General features: G+C 38.8%; 1 protein-coding gene and 1 pseudogene across 4 annotated transcripts in view; one reads left to right on the top strand and one right to left on the bottom strand.

The window, feature by feature from the left end:
* Positions 1 to 14,290, bottom strand: part of DIAPH2 (diaphanous related formin 2) — a 906,017-nt gene that overhangs the window by 781,481 nt on the left and 110,246 nt on the right. The gene's annotated exons all lie outside the window — the stretch shown is intronic.
* On the top strand, positions 12,446 to 13,739 carry LOC105725103 (keratin, type I cytoskeletal 18-like; annotated as a pseudogene).

Below are 14,290 nucleotides of genomic sequence, written 5' to 3' on the forward strand. Positions count from 1 at the left end.
TTTTTAAGCAAGATTTAAACCAGCTTTGCAGATATATTCAAAATAGGAGGTGATACAGAGAAAGAATGCACAAAAATTTTACTTCTGCTTAGTAAAAAACCTTTTGTCACTCTAACGTTAATATAATAATTAATTTGTAGAGTGATATATAATAGGTACTGGTGCATTTAATAATATTTTGTAAATTTTATCATTATATTCTTTATTTATTCCACATTTATGCCTCATTTCAGTTTATATTAATGGTAGGTAGGTTTTGTCTATTTAGTGAGTATTTGTTAAATCAGTACTATTATGCAGCAAAGACAGAGTGGGAAGGATAGCAACTGTATTAAAGTACCTAGGAACTAGAGTGGTAAGTAATACAAAGGGTCATGAAACCAAACAATACACACATTTTACACTGACTCTTTGAGATATAATTAGTTTCTTTTAATTCATATAAAAGATCAACTTCACACAGGGCTCAATCTTTTTTTTTTTTTTCTATTTCTACAATATCAAATCTCATTTGTGGTAGACAGTAGATGTGGGAGTTCCATCCTCCCCAATACCCTCATAGACCAGGTGTCCTCTTGAGTGTCCTTCCTGCAGTAATACACTCTTACCAGTAGGAAAGCCCATGATTGTAAAGGCTTTAGCTCCACACCAAGTTGATTGAATTCCTGGCACATTTTTAACCTTGCCTAGTGTCTCTGACCTCTGTTTAGGACTTTTTTCTTAGCTCAGACTCTCTTCTTGTGTCCTCGACTCTGTTTCCCAGTTTCCTAGTGTTAAAGTTAATTAATCAGGAGGCCATAAGACTGAGGGGACTCCAGCATCCTGGAATCTTAAGTAAGCAAACTAAAACCCAACTCAGTGTAAACAATCACATTTTAGGAAAACGAAAATTAAGTGTAATCAATCAGAAACTAATCTCTAATTAGGGACTTTTCACTTGAATGATCCAAATAAGGCTACCATTCCACGTTAGCCAATCAGACTATTTTCTTTGCCTTGCTTCTGTGTTCACCTAACAGTCTTCACTTCATATTTCTTGGGTGGAGCTCCTGAGCCACTTGTGATCTGGGATTGCCCAATTCATGAGTCACTATTTGCTAAAATAAACTCTTTAACATTTTCATGTACCTCAGTTTATCTTTCAATAATAGACTATTACTGATTCATCTTTAACACTGAAACCTGTGTATCAGACCTGTGACAATTAACCATGTTCCTTGTCTTACTTAAATTTGTCCACTAGCCTAGATTCTCCTTTAACAATAAGTCCACAACATCTATGCCTATCCTTCCTTGTTGCAAGAATAAAAATGTATATAATTTGCTAAGCAAATAAAGAATGAGTCTAATGTTAAAGTGGCATGTCCAGTTTAACAGAAACCAGAAGCCAGAAAGCAAAAGTACATTGGATCGTATATAGACAGGATGAATGAAATATAATTTCTAATCTTTAAATTTTCAAATTATAAGCCCTGAATGTTCTAATTTCAGCATCAGTGGTGAACTGTTATACTGGAAAACTGAGGATTGATCTGTACATATAAGTAAAAGGAAAATTCCCAAAATAGATTACGGAATTCCGAATACTGAAGTAGAAATTCATGACACAAGTATTAGGCTTCTGCATAGAATAATCATCAAACATCCTGTAAAACTACACCTGCATTTATACCAGTGATAGTCAGCAGCAACATAGCAAACTAAGAGCTTGCTATTCAAATTTCTCTTCCCAAGCTTTCCAGTTTTCCCAATTATAGTGATGGTGAATAATGGAGAAAGTCAGCAACAAGGGCAGCTTCTACATAATTGGAAAAGGTAATTTCCTATACTATTTGATTTGTGGGCTACCCTAAGGTCTTATCTGCCTTCCCCTTTACCTAACCAGAAATAATCAACATTATTTAACAGAAGAAATGTTTCCAAAGAGTCACTGTTACACAGCTATACATTACCTAGGATTTTCCAGTAAACCTTCTCGCATTCTCTCTCATTTGATTTTTAGATTAGAAAATCTGCACTTAAAAAGAACAGGTTCAGGGGCTAAAGTAGTAGGATATTTTCAATCTAAGTCAATTTCATAAAGCATAGAAATGTTACAGGGAAATACTCCACCCCATGGCAGCATGGTGGGTACCCCAGTGAGAGCTCTGACAGTCAAACAAAAAAGTTTGACATAGCACTTCCCCAGAGTGGACTAAGTTTTCCCTAACCTGGTCCCCTTATATTACCAAAGGAATAAAACGTTAATGTATCAAGTTTTTATCTAGTTTTGACCTACTAAATAATGTAGGCATCAAATCCTTTCAGGAGTAAAGTGAGAAATAAGTAAAAAAAAAAAAAGAAAAAAAACTCTAAATATAACCATACCAGATATCCTCTTGGCTCGCTCCCTCTCCTTGTTCCCATCTTTGCCAAAATATCACATTCTCCACAAGGCCCACTCTTATCATCCTACTTAAAATTGTAACACCCACCCCATGGTACTCCTTACCCTGCTCTATTTCTTTTCAGGATAGCACTTACACCTATGATTATATATGTATGCATATGTATATATGCGTGAGAATGTGTGTGTATAAATATATATATGTATGTATATGGATGTATGTACGAATACATACTTTTTTTCATCTGTCCTACTAGAATGTACTCAGAATCTGCTAGAATAATGCCTGGAACATGCTAGGCATTCTCGTTATTTTGCCTATATTAAACTCTAATAGGTTGCCAGGGTTATCATCAGGGAACTCACCTCAGTGTTACCCCACCTTTTGGCAATATGACAGAGAATATTAAAGAATTTCAGTGGCTCTCCTCATTCCCTATGAGATTAAGGGTTTCCACATTTGAAAATGACACTCTGATAAATTATATGCTTTTCTCGAAAGTTTGAAAATAACTCCATTTAGATTCAGAGGATATTAGTGCCTCACTGGAAAGACATGCTTTTTCTTACTTCCCAGAGCAATTACTTTTTCCAAGATGATAGTTATCATTTATTTATGCTGAATAAATTATTTTTAAATTTTAGCATATATTTATTACTTTATTTTTGGAACACTAAAAGAACTGAACTATTATCATTGTTCAATTAGAATGATCTAGCTCTACTTTTGTGCTATTTTCCAAAATTAACTTGCCTAACTATCCCAAATTATCACTGTAAAATGATTGGTATTTGCTGAATATTAAAATTAATAATATTTCATATTATTTGGAATACGGCACATTTATTTCCTAATAAGCATTATATAAAATGTGTCATTCCTTCCCTTATCTTTCATTTAACCGACAAGAGAAATTATTCTATCCTTTTCTACTTATCAATGCTTAATAAAACACTTCTTTCTACTATCTTTATTTGCTAAAGGGAGAATGGGTAATATTGGGACTTTGGGGTGGTAGAGAGGATGGCAGAGGCAGAGAGAGAAAATGAGTATCAACATTATGTTTCACTTTGGATATTTAAGTTTGAGAAAATGAGATAAAAGGTGATACCTTCTAGGTATCTGAAAATATAAGATCATTAGGCAGGTAAGAAGTCTGGATTAAATATGTAAATTTAGGAGCATCCAAATAAGGTTGATAATATGAACTCATCATGCCAGGCAAATTTTAATGGGAGAAGAACAGCCTTGAACAAAAACTCAGGAAATGGGAAAAATTATTGGGTCAGGGAAATGGGACACTAGGACACAGATGACAGAGAAGAAGGGCACAGATAAGTAGAAAGCACAGGAATTTTAAGAATGGGTAGTAGGTGGTATGAAATGCCAAAACAAGTTTGAAGATGACATTTGAAAAAAGGACTTTGGATTTGAATTCTAAGATAAAGGGCACAGATAATTTTGGAAAGTACTATTAATAGAGTATATGTGCAGAAATTATGTTATCTAGGACTTAGGTATTCTTCCTTTGTTCTGCATAGCTACACTAATGTTACTACTAGGCAACTGCTGAGAATGGAAATCAGTTCAGTACATACATTACATAATATATGCTGTGGAGATCCTTCATCATTTTAAGATTAAAGACTAGTTAAGATTTAACAAGTTGGTTAAATTAGAGGCTAACATATCAAGATTTTCTGTATGAATTTTTGTGAGTAGGCAAACATAAACTGATATATAGGGTCTCTCATTCTTTAATTTTAAAAATGAAAATATCATCATTTACTATGTATAATCTAAGTTAGTAAAGAAAACATCTTTAATAACATAGACAATAACAAGTGATAATGAGTATAACTACTGGTGGGGTGTAAATTAATCTACCACTGCAATGGTTAATATTGTCAACTTGATTGGACTGAAGGATGCAAAGTATTGTTCCTGTGTGTGTTCATGAGGGTGGTGTCAAAAGATATTAACATTTGAGTCAGTGGACTGGGAGAGGCAGACCCACCCTCAATCTGGGTGGACACCATCTAATCAAGTGCCAGCGTGGCTAGGATAAAAGCAGGCAGAGGAATGTGGAATGAGTAGACTGGCTGAGTCTTCTGGCCTTCATCTTTCTCCCGTGCTGGATGCCTCCTGCCCTCGAACATCAGACTCCAAGTTCTTCAGCGTTTGGACTCTTGGACTTACACCAGTGATTTGCCAGGGGCTCTCAGGCCTTCAGCCATAGACTGAAGGCCAAACTGTCAGCTTCCCAACTTTTAAGATTTTGGGACTCGAACTAGCTTCCTTGCTCCTCGGCTTGCATATATGACCTATTGTGAGACTTCACCTCATGATCATGTGGGTCAATGCTGCTTAATAAACTCCCATTCATATATACACCTATCCTATTAGTTCTGTCCCTCCAGAGAACCCTGACTAATATAACCACCTTGGAAAACCATTTGGCATTACTACTGAAGTTGAACCTACATATACCCTATGATGAGGCAATTCCATATACCAAACAGAAATGCATGCATATGTATACAAAACCACATTACAAGGGCATTCATACCAAAAACACAAATGTCTGCTAATATTTGAATGGCTCAGTTAATTGTGATATATTCATACAACGAAATACTACAGTATACTAGAGTATTTCATTTATTTATCTTATGTATGGCAAACTACAGTCCATATCTAGCCTGAAGCCTATTTTTGCAAATAAAGTTTTAATGGAGTACAATCACATTCATTTGCATATTATCTACCTGCTTTTATGAAAGCTGTGTCAGAAACCATATGACCCACAAAGCCTAAAATATTTACTGTCTGGCTCTATACGGAGTAAGTTGGCCAACCCCAGCTACGTAAGAACAAAATTTTCAACTACAGTTATATTCAGGCCTGTAAATAATTCTCATAAACATGGGGTTGAATGAATGAAGCCAGACACCTAGAAGTAGATATTCTGTAGTTTAATTTATATAAACCTCAAAAAATAGGCAATAATAAACTGTACTGTTCCAAGTCAAATTACTGGAAGTCCTTGGGGAAGACAAGGACAGTAGGAATTGGGAAGAGCTAGTACTGTTCCATTTCTTGAACTAGGTGTTGGTTCTATGTGCGTATTCACTTTGAGATAACTCATTGAGCTGTAATATTATGTTTTGTGTACTTTTCTGTATGTGGATCCCTTCAATAAATATATTTAAAATATGTATATATATGTGTGTGTATATATATATATATATTTCTTTTTTTTTTTTACCTCTTCTCCCTCAAAGTTTTCTTTGACATATTTAGAAATGGCCTTGCAAAGTCATGTTTTCTGGGGGTATTTGCATCTGCAGAACATCTTTTTTTTTTTTTTTTGATACAGAGTAGTCTCACTCTGTCGCCAGGCTGGAGTGCAGTGGCACGATCTCAGCTCACTGCAATCTCCACCTCCCGGGTTCAAGCGATTCTCCTGCCTCAGCCTCCTGAGTAGCTGGGACTACAGCCACACGCCACCACACCCAGCTAATTTTTGTATTTTTAGTAGAGACAGGGTTTCACCATGTTGGCCAGGATGTTCTTGATCTCTTGACCTCGTGATCCTCCTGCCTCGGCCTCCCAAAGTGCTGGGATTACAGGCGTGAGCCAACGCGCCCATCCCAGGCGGAAGATTTTATTTCTAATGCATATACTTCACTATTTTTTCAGCTTTTTAAACAAGATTATTATTTTAGAAATATAAAAACAAAGCTGTAAAATGGTATATATTATCAAGTATAGAAATCGTCTTGAGATGGTTCTATATTTTTATTAACATGACATAAATGCTGGGTACTGAAGTGGTAACACGAGGTCAGAAACTAAATGCTTATATCACTCAACATCTCTAAGTTTTGTGAGACAGTAATACAAAATCCATTTATACCTCTTAGTCTTCAGGTTTTGTCTAAAAGTTTCATAATCTTATGAAACCCTCTCTCACGTTTTAAAAATACAATCTTAATTATCTTTGTCAGATTAGAGCTGTTAATACATCCTCTATCTTTAGTAATACCATGTATTAACATGATGGTCTTAACCGTCCCCTTAAGCTAATTCCCCTCCTTCTCAAAGAGATAAAAGACTTCAGGAATTGAAAGTGACATTTAAAAAATGGTGCTGGCATCTACCAATTGTTGCTTAAAGTAAAGATTTAAGAAAGAAATATTTCTGCATGATTTAATGATTGCCTGCTGTAGCAAAGTTCTTTTGTCTGGTCTCTAATACAACTCCCTAGAGTGTCTTGTTCAATATGCAACAAAACAATGATGTAGAGGTTTTGACAAAGAGCCCATCTCCCTATTGAGGTAGCATTACAGGATAATAGCTGCCTAAGCTATATAATTCAATGAGATATATTTTAGTATTAAAATATCTGTTAATCAGCTTTTAAAGCTGTGATGTTCAAAACTCAGAACAATATGTAAAACATTCCTTTACCAAAGGGAATGACTAATCTTCTGTACGGCTTTGATAAGTTACAAGAAATAGGTTTATCTCAGAAGACTGGTTATGATTAATATGCAGTTCATAAAGCTCCTTAGCTCTGTATGGTCTCTCTCTAACTGAATCTAATAAAGATAGGTCACGCATTTTTCATATTCCTTTTTCACCCATGACAGATCTCTAATAGGATTTATATGCATTTGATATTAATTTTATCGGGGATTGCACCAACTGCAATAATCCTTCATTTCTTTGCCTTTTTAAAGCTATACATAAATTACAAAGTTTCCATTTTTGTTTGACTGCAGCTTTCACTGACGATCAACCATGTTAATGATAAAGAGGTAGAGAAAGATTAAGAACCACCTCACCTAGTTCAGTGAAATGCCAAATGATAGGAAAGGCTATAAACCCAGCTTTGAGAGCTGTTTGAGCTATCCTCTCCCTTGTGTCAGAAGAGCTCAAGTATATAACATCAGTGAAAACCTTGCACTCTGAATTGTAGAGGAAAGGACTGGCTTTTAATAACCATCTCACAGAGGGGTGCTGGCAGTAACCCATCGTTCTGATGAAGTATGCTTTTCTAACCATCTACAGAGACAACACAGGAAATGTAAAAATGAGATAGTGCTACCTAGAATGAAAAACTGAGTGTCCTGGGGACTCAATCTAAAATAGTCCTTAATTTTAGCTCTGAACTCAAAAGAGGCTTCACTTACGTCTAGGGAAAAAGAAATGTATCTTGTGAGACTATTCAAACTATAATTGCAGTTAAGAGAAGTGGACAATTATATTTTCACATTCTATATTCTCCAGTATGATATAAATAGTGAAAAATTTCATTCTGTAAAAGAGCATAGCAAGGGATTTGAGAAACTAATAAAACGTTGCTTTATATACTATCAAAACACATGGCTATTAGTGAATAAAATCAAAAGAAAAAAAGTAGGTCACAACTGTAATGGTTTTCTTTTACTTGAAACAGACTACCTACAAATTCAGCATGTAAATATCCCTCACACATACAGGAATTATTTTTTAAAAACCACAAGGAATACTACATGACTGACTAAACTTATAGGATTAACTCATGGTAATTTATATGTTATCTTACATGTAATGATATATGTGTAATTTTTGTTCTAGAATTAAGAAAGGTTACTTTTAAAATGCAGTGTCCAAGAAAAAAATGAATACAAATTCAAGAGCCTATTAACTAAAGAAAGGCAACCAAACACACCTCATCCATCTATAAAAGCTACATTAGAGATTCCTGCTTCTGGCCATAAAGAAGTAACTAGTACCAGGCTAGACCTCCATCTGTAAACAACTAGAAAATCAGACAAAATATATGAAACAACTGTTTTTAGACACTGGGCAACAGGCTGCAAAGGGCTGTGATCCCTGAGAGAAAGGAAACAAATTAAGTGAGCCCTATAGCCACGTAGCCTTTGTGTGTGGAAATACTTGACACATTATAGTGTAGGGAGAGGACAAACAATGTAGAGTACCGTAGGCTTACAGAGCTGAAAAAAGAGAGATGGGAGATCAGGAAGACAGTGGCAGCTTGGATTTATAGGGCACATTACCAGAGAAGAGGAATCCCCACAGAAAAAAAAATAGTTCCAGACATCTGCAGTAGAGTCAACATGAGTATGGCTGAAATCTATCTATACAAATGTAGAGGAGACTCGATGAGAATGGGCACAGAACAACTATCAGAAGAACTACCCAAGAAGGATAAATATCTATTGAAGATTACAAAGGGCTAAGAGACATCCGAGTTCTGATCGGTGAGAGGGGAGAGACTTCATTGAGCATTTGGAAATCAGAAAAAGGACACATGTTAGAAGTAGGACTAAACCAGATCCAGAGTAAATGCTACTTTAGATTTATGCAAGTTTAAAAACAAGTCTTAATATGATCAAGTTGATTTGCATATAAGTTAACTACCTGCTAGAAAAAAAGCCTAATATTCTTTAAGACAACCAAATTCCAACATTCAACAATGTTGCATTCTAATATCTAGCATCCAGCCAAAAAATTACTAGATAATTGAAGAAACAGAAAAAGATTGCTTAGTGGAAATAAATCTAGACATGACAGATGATGGGAAGAGCAGGCAAGCACTTTAGAACAGATATCAGTATATATACAAGATATAAAGAAAAACATGAACATAATAAGAGAAACGAAACTACAAAAAAAGAATCAATTGAGACTCCAGAGCTGAAAAAAATACCACATCTGAAATGAAATTTTCACCGTATGGGCTTAGCCACAGATTAGACACTTCAATAGAAAAGATGAGTGAAACTAAGATAATGGCAAAAAGAACTAACAATCTGAAGTACAGAGAGGAAAAAAAGGCTGAAAAAAACTCTCAGAGCCTCAGTCAGATATAGACAATATAAAGAGATTTACTACAGAAAAAATTTCCAAAATGGTGAAGGGATAAATCAAAACAAATAAGAAGAAATAATGGCCCATAATTTTCCATATTTGATGAAAACTATCAACCAATAAATTTAAGAACTGAAAGAATCCCAAACAAGATACAGTCAGCTCCCTATATCTGCAGGTTTCACATCCACAGTCAACCAACTACAGATCAAAACCTGCAGATATAAAGGGCCAGCTGTAACATGCCATTTTATGTAAGAGATTTTATTATCTGCAGAATTTGGTATTTGCAGGGGGCCCTGCAACCAATACACCGCATATACAGAAAGCTGACTATAAACATTTGTAAAAATTAAAAACACTTCCAAAGTACATCATAATCACTTTGCCAAAACCTAGTGATAAAGAAAACAATATTGACAGCAGTCAGAAAGACAGACATGTTACACAGAGGGGAACAAAGTTTAAAATGATTGCTGACTTCTTTATATTTATATATATATACATTTTATTGTACTTTAGGTTCTGGAGTACATGTGCAGATCATGCAGGATTGTTGCATAGGTACATACATGGTAATGTGGTTTGCTGCCTCTATCCCTCCGTCACCTATATCTGGCATTTCTCCCCATGCTTTCCCTCCCCAACCTCCCTACCCCACGCTGTTCCTCCCCTAGTCCACCCCAACAGACCCCAATGTGTGATGCTCCCCTCCCTGTGTCCATATGTTCTCATTGTTCAACACCCACCTATGAGTGAGAACATTTGGTGTTTGATTTTCTGTTCTTGTGTCAGTTTGCTGAGAATGACGGTTTCCAGATTCATGCATGTCCCTACACAGTACAGGAACACATCATTTTTTATGGCTGCATACTATTCCATGGTGTATATGTGCCACATTTTCCCTGTCCAGTCTATCATCAATGGGCATCTGCGTTGGTTCCAAGTCTTTGCTATTGTAAACAGTGCCAGAATGAACATACCTGTGCATGTGTCTTTATAATAGAATGATCATAATCCTTTGGATATATACCCAGTAATGGGATTGCTGGGTCAAATGAAATTTCTATTTCTAGGTCCTTGAGGAATCGCCACACTGTCTTCCACAATGGTTGAACTAATTTACACTCCCACCAACAGTGTAAAAGTGTTCCTATTTCTCCACATCCTCTCCAGCATCTGTTGTCTCCAGATTTTTTAATGATCACCATTTTAACTGGTGTTAGATGGTCTCTCAATGTGGTTTTGATTTGCATTTCTCTAATAACCAGTGATGATGAGCATTTTTTCATATGTTTCTTGGCCACATAAATGTCTTCTTTTGAAAAGTGTCTGTTCATATCTTTCGCCCACTTTTGAATGGGTTTGTTTTTTTCTTGTAAATCTGTTTTAGTTATTTGTAATTCTGAATATTAGCCCTTTGTCAGATGGGTAGATTGCAAAAATTTTTTCCCATTCTGTTGGTTGCCGGTTCACTCTAATGATGAATTTTGCTGTACAGAAGTTCTGGAGTTTAATTAGATCCCATTTGTCTATTTTGGCTTTTGTTGCCAATGCTTTTGATTTAAACAAGAAAAGACCTTGCATCACACAGGGTTGGGGAAGGTGTCTACAGGCTCCTTCCTGTATCTTTCCTGCTTTGCTCACCATAGCCATGGCCCAGCCCCTGAATGACACTCTAGTTCATGGTACACCAGACGCATCTTGTCTGAGGGTCTCTGCTCTCTCATACTTTTTTGTACTTGCAAGTGTTGCCCTGGCAGATCTCTCTCATAAAAGTAGTCTGACGCTATCTATACATATTTCCATTTCACTTTTTACATTCTAAGTTACTCAAGATTAGAACAATTATTCACTTGTCTCCAAGGCACCTAGAATAGACTCTCAATAAAAATTGATAAGCCAAACAATAAATCTCCATTAAAAAATGCAGTCACATCTGCTGGCCATGACTGAACCCATGACCCTCAAATTGGATGAATGTTCCATTAATCAGCTCCAGAACTTAGGATTTCATATGCAAGTATCTTAAAATTGACATTTTAGATATTTCAGTATTTAAAGAAAGAAAAGAAAAAAATCAGTATGTAAAAAGGTATAATTTATCCTTAAAAGCTTCTTCTTTACTGAATTTTCTGGAGTCCTGGGAAACATAGCTGTGGGTTTCTGGGGTGTATGCAAGATAGTCTCTGTTAATTTTGTCCTCGGGTCTATCAGTCTCTCCATAATCTATCTTGCATCCGATGCAAACTCCACGTGGTTATTTATGAGGGGATTCTGAATCAATGAGTAGGACATTTTCCAAGTCATCTTCTTTTTCACTATCTGATGAATACTCTAAAATTTCTATAGAACTTGGTTGTAATCCCAGCTACTCGGGAAGCTGAGGCAAGAGAACTGGTTGAACCCAGGAGGCAAAGGTTGCAGTGAGCTGATACTGAGCCACTCCACTCCAGCCTTGGGAAGCTCAGATAGCTTCTCATCACTTACCAAAGACCAACTACTTGCACAAGAAGCACAGTCTGACATTTCCACAGCACCCTCGCCATCTTCAAATTCATTATAATCACTAGCATCTGCCATGTCACTGTTGATCTCCCAATCGATAAACTGTAATTCATCTTCACTGGCCCCATCTTCTGGACACAAAATGTTCCTGTTACAAAATCTGTCTATTCTAGAGCCATGTCCATTATCTCTCTGTAATTTAGAAAGTGTCTTATCTTCATCTGACAAATCGCTTCCACTGGAACTCCATGTAACGTCTGTAAGCTCACTGGTGCTCTTAGATGTGGTGGTTTCTTGCTTGGATCTAGGGGATAATTCAAGGTGCTTTTCTGTAGTCGTCTTCTCTTCAGCTGTTAATGACAGAGTCCCAGAAGTGTCCTGAAATCCTTTTCCACACCTAAGCCATGCTTCAGAGAGGGAGGCAGCTGCCCCCGGTGTCCTGAGTACTGCTCTTCTGAACTGCAGTGGTCTTTCTCCTGGAAAGGATTGGCATTCTATATCCCAATTCCTTTTTCTCTTAGGGCCGCGAGCGCGGCTGCCGTGGGGCGTTTCAGGGAGAGCAGCCTCAGTGCCCAGCCTTAGTGCGCCGCCTCCTCAGCGCACCGCTGTGCCACATCCTGATTGCCGACTTCTTATGTCCTGTCCTCTCGCTCTCCTCCCCGGGCAGCATGAGCTTCACCACTCGCTCCACCTTCTCCACCAACTACCGGTCCGTGGGCTCCGTCCGGGTGCCCAGCTACGGCGCCCGGCCAGTCAGCAGCGCGGCCAGCGTCTATGCAGGCGCCGGGGAATATGGTTCCCGCATCTCCGTGTCGCACTGCAGCAGTTTCCGGAGCGGCATGGGTGTCGGGGGCCTGGCCGCGGGGATGGCCGGGGGTCTGGCAGGAATGGGAGGCATCCAGAACGAGAAGGAGACCATGCAAAGCCTGAACGACCGCCTGGCCTCCTACCTGGACAGAGTGAGGAGCCTGGAGACCGAGAACCGGAAGCTGGAGAGCAAAATCCGGGAGCACCTGGAGAAGAAGGGACCCCACGTCAGAGACTGGGGCCATTACTTCAAGACCATCGAGGACCTGAGGGCTCAGATCTTCGCAAATACTGTGGACAATGCCCGCATCGTTCCGCAGATTGACAATGCCCGTCTTGCTGCTGATGACTTTAGAGTCAAGTACGGGACAGAGCCGGCCATGTGCCAGTCTTTGGAGAGCGACATCAATGGGCTCCACAAGGTCATCGATGACGCCAATGTCACTCGGCTGCAGCTGGAGACAGAGATCAAGGCTCTCAAGGAGGAGCTGCTCTTCATGAAGAAGAACCATGAAGAGGAAGTAAAAGGCCTATAAGCCCAGATTGCCAGCTCTGGGTTGACTGTGGAGGTAGATACCCCCAAATCTCAGGACCTCGCCAAGATCATGGCAGAAATCCGGGCTCAATATGAGGAGCTGGCTTGGAAGAACTAAGAGGAACTCAACAAGTACTGGACTCAGCTGATTTGAGGAGAGCACCATAGTGGTCACCACACAGTCCACTGAGGTTGAAGCTGCTGAGATGATGCTCACAGAGCTGAGATGTATAGTCCAGTCCTTGGAGATCGACCTGGACTCCATGAGAAATATGAAGATCAGCTTGGAGAACAGCCTGAGGGAGTTGGAGGCCCGCTATGCCCTGCAGATGGAGCAGCTCAACGGGATCCTGCTGCACCTGGAGTCAGAGCTGGCACAGACCTGGGCAGAGGGACAGCGCCAGGTCCAGGAGTATGAGGCTCTGCTGAACATCAAGGTCAAGCTGGAGGCTAAGATGGCCACCTACCACCGCCTGCTGGAAGATGGCGAGGACTTCAGTCTTAGTGATGCCCTGGACAGCAGCAACTCCATGCAAACCATCCAAAAGACCACCACCCGCTGGATAGTGGACGGCAAAGTGGTGTCTGAGACCAACGACACCAAAGTTCTGAGACATTAGGCCAGCAGAAGCAGGGGATCCTTTGGGGAGCAGGAGGCCAATAAAAAGTTCAGAAGTCAAAAAAAACAATGCAACTCCACATTTACCTATGTAACAAGTCTGATCATCCTGCACATCTACCTTTTAACTTAAAAACTGAGGAAAAAGAAAGACGACTGCTATGATTTTTTTTTAAGTGCATGGCACCTCCCCCTCTGTCTCTTGCTCTGGCTCCTTCCATGTAAGAAGTGTGTGCCTGCTTCCCCTTTGCCTTCTGCCATGCAAGTTTCCTGGGAACCCCCACCCAAGAAGCAGAAGCCTCTATGATTCTTGTACAGCCCACAGAGCCAATTCAATCTCTTTTTAAAATTTTTATTTTTATTTTATTTTTTGAGACAGAGTCTCGTTCTGTCACCCAGGCTGGAGTGCAGTGGCGCGATCTCTGCTCACCGCAACCTCTGCCTCCCAAGTTCAAGCAATTGTCCTGCCTCAACCTCCCAAGTAGCTGGAATTACAGGTGTGCACTATCATGCCTGGCTAATTTTTGTGTTTTCAGTAGAGATGGGGTTTCA

This window comes from Aotus nancymaae, unplaced genomic scaffold (assembly GCF_030222135.1).
Source record: "Aotus nancymaae isolate 86718 unplaced genomic scaffold, 86718_ANA_hifiasm-v0.15.2.pri h1tg000004l, whole genome shotgun sequence".
Classification (NCBI taxonomy): Eukaryota; Metazoa; Chordata; class Mammalia; order Primates; family Aotidae; genus Aotus; species Aotus nancymaae.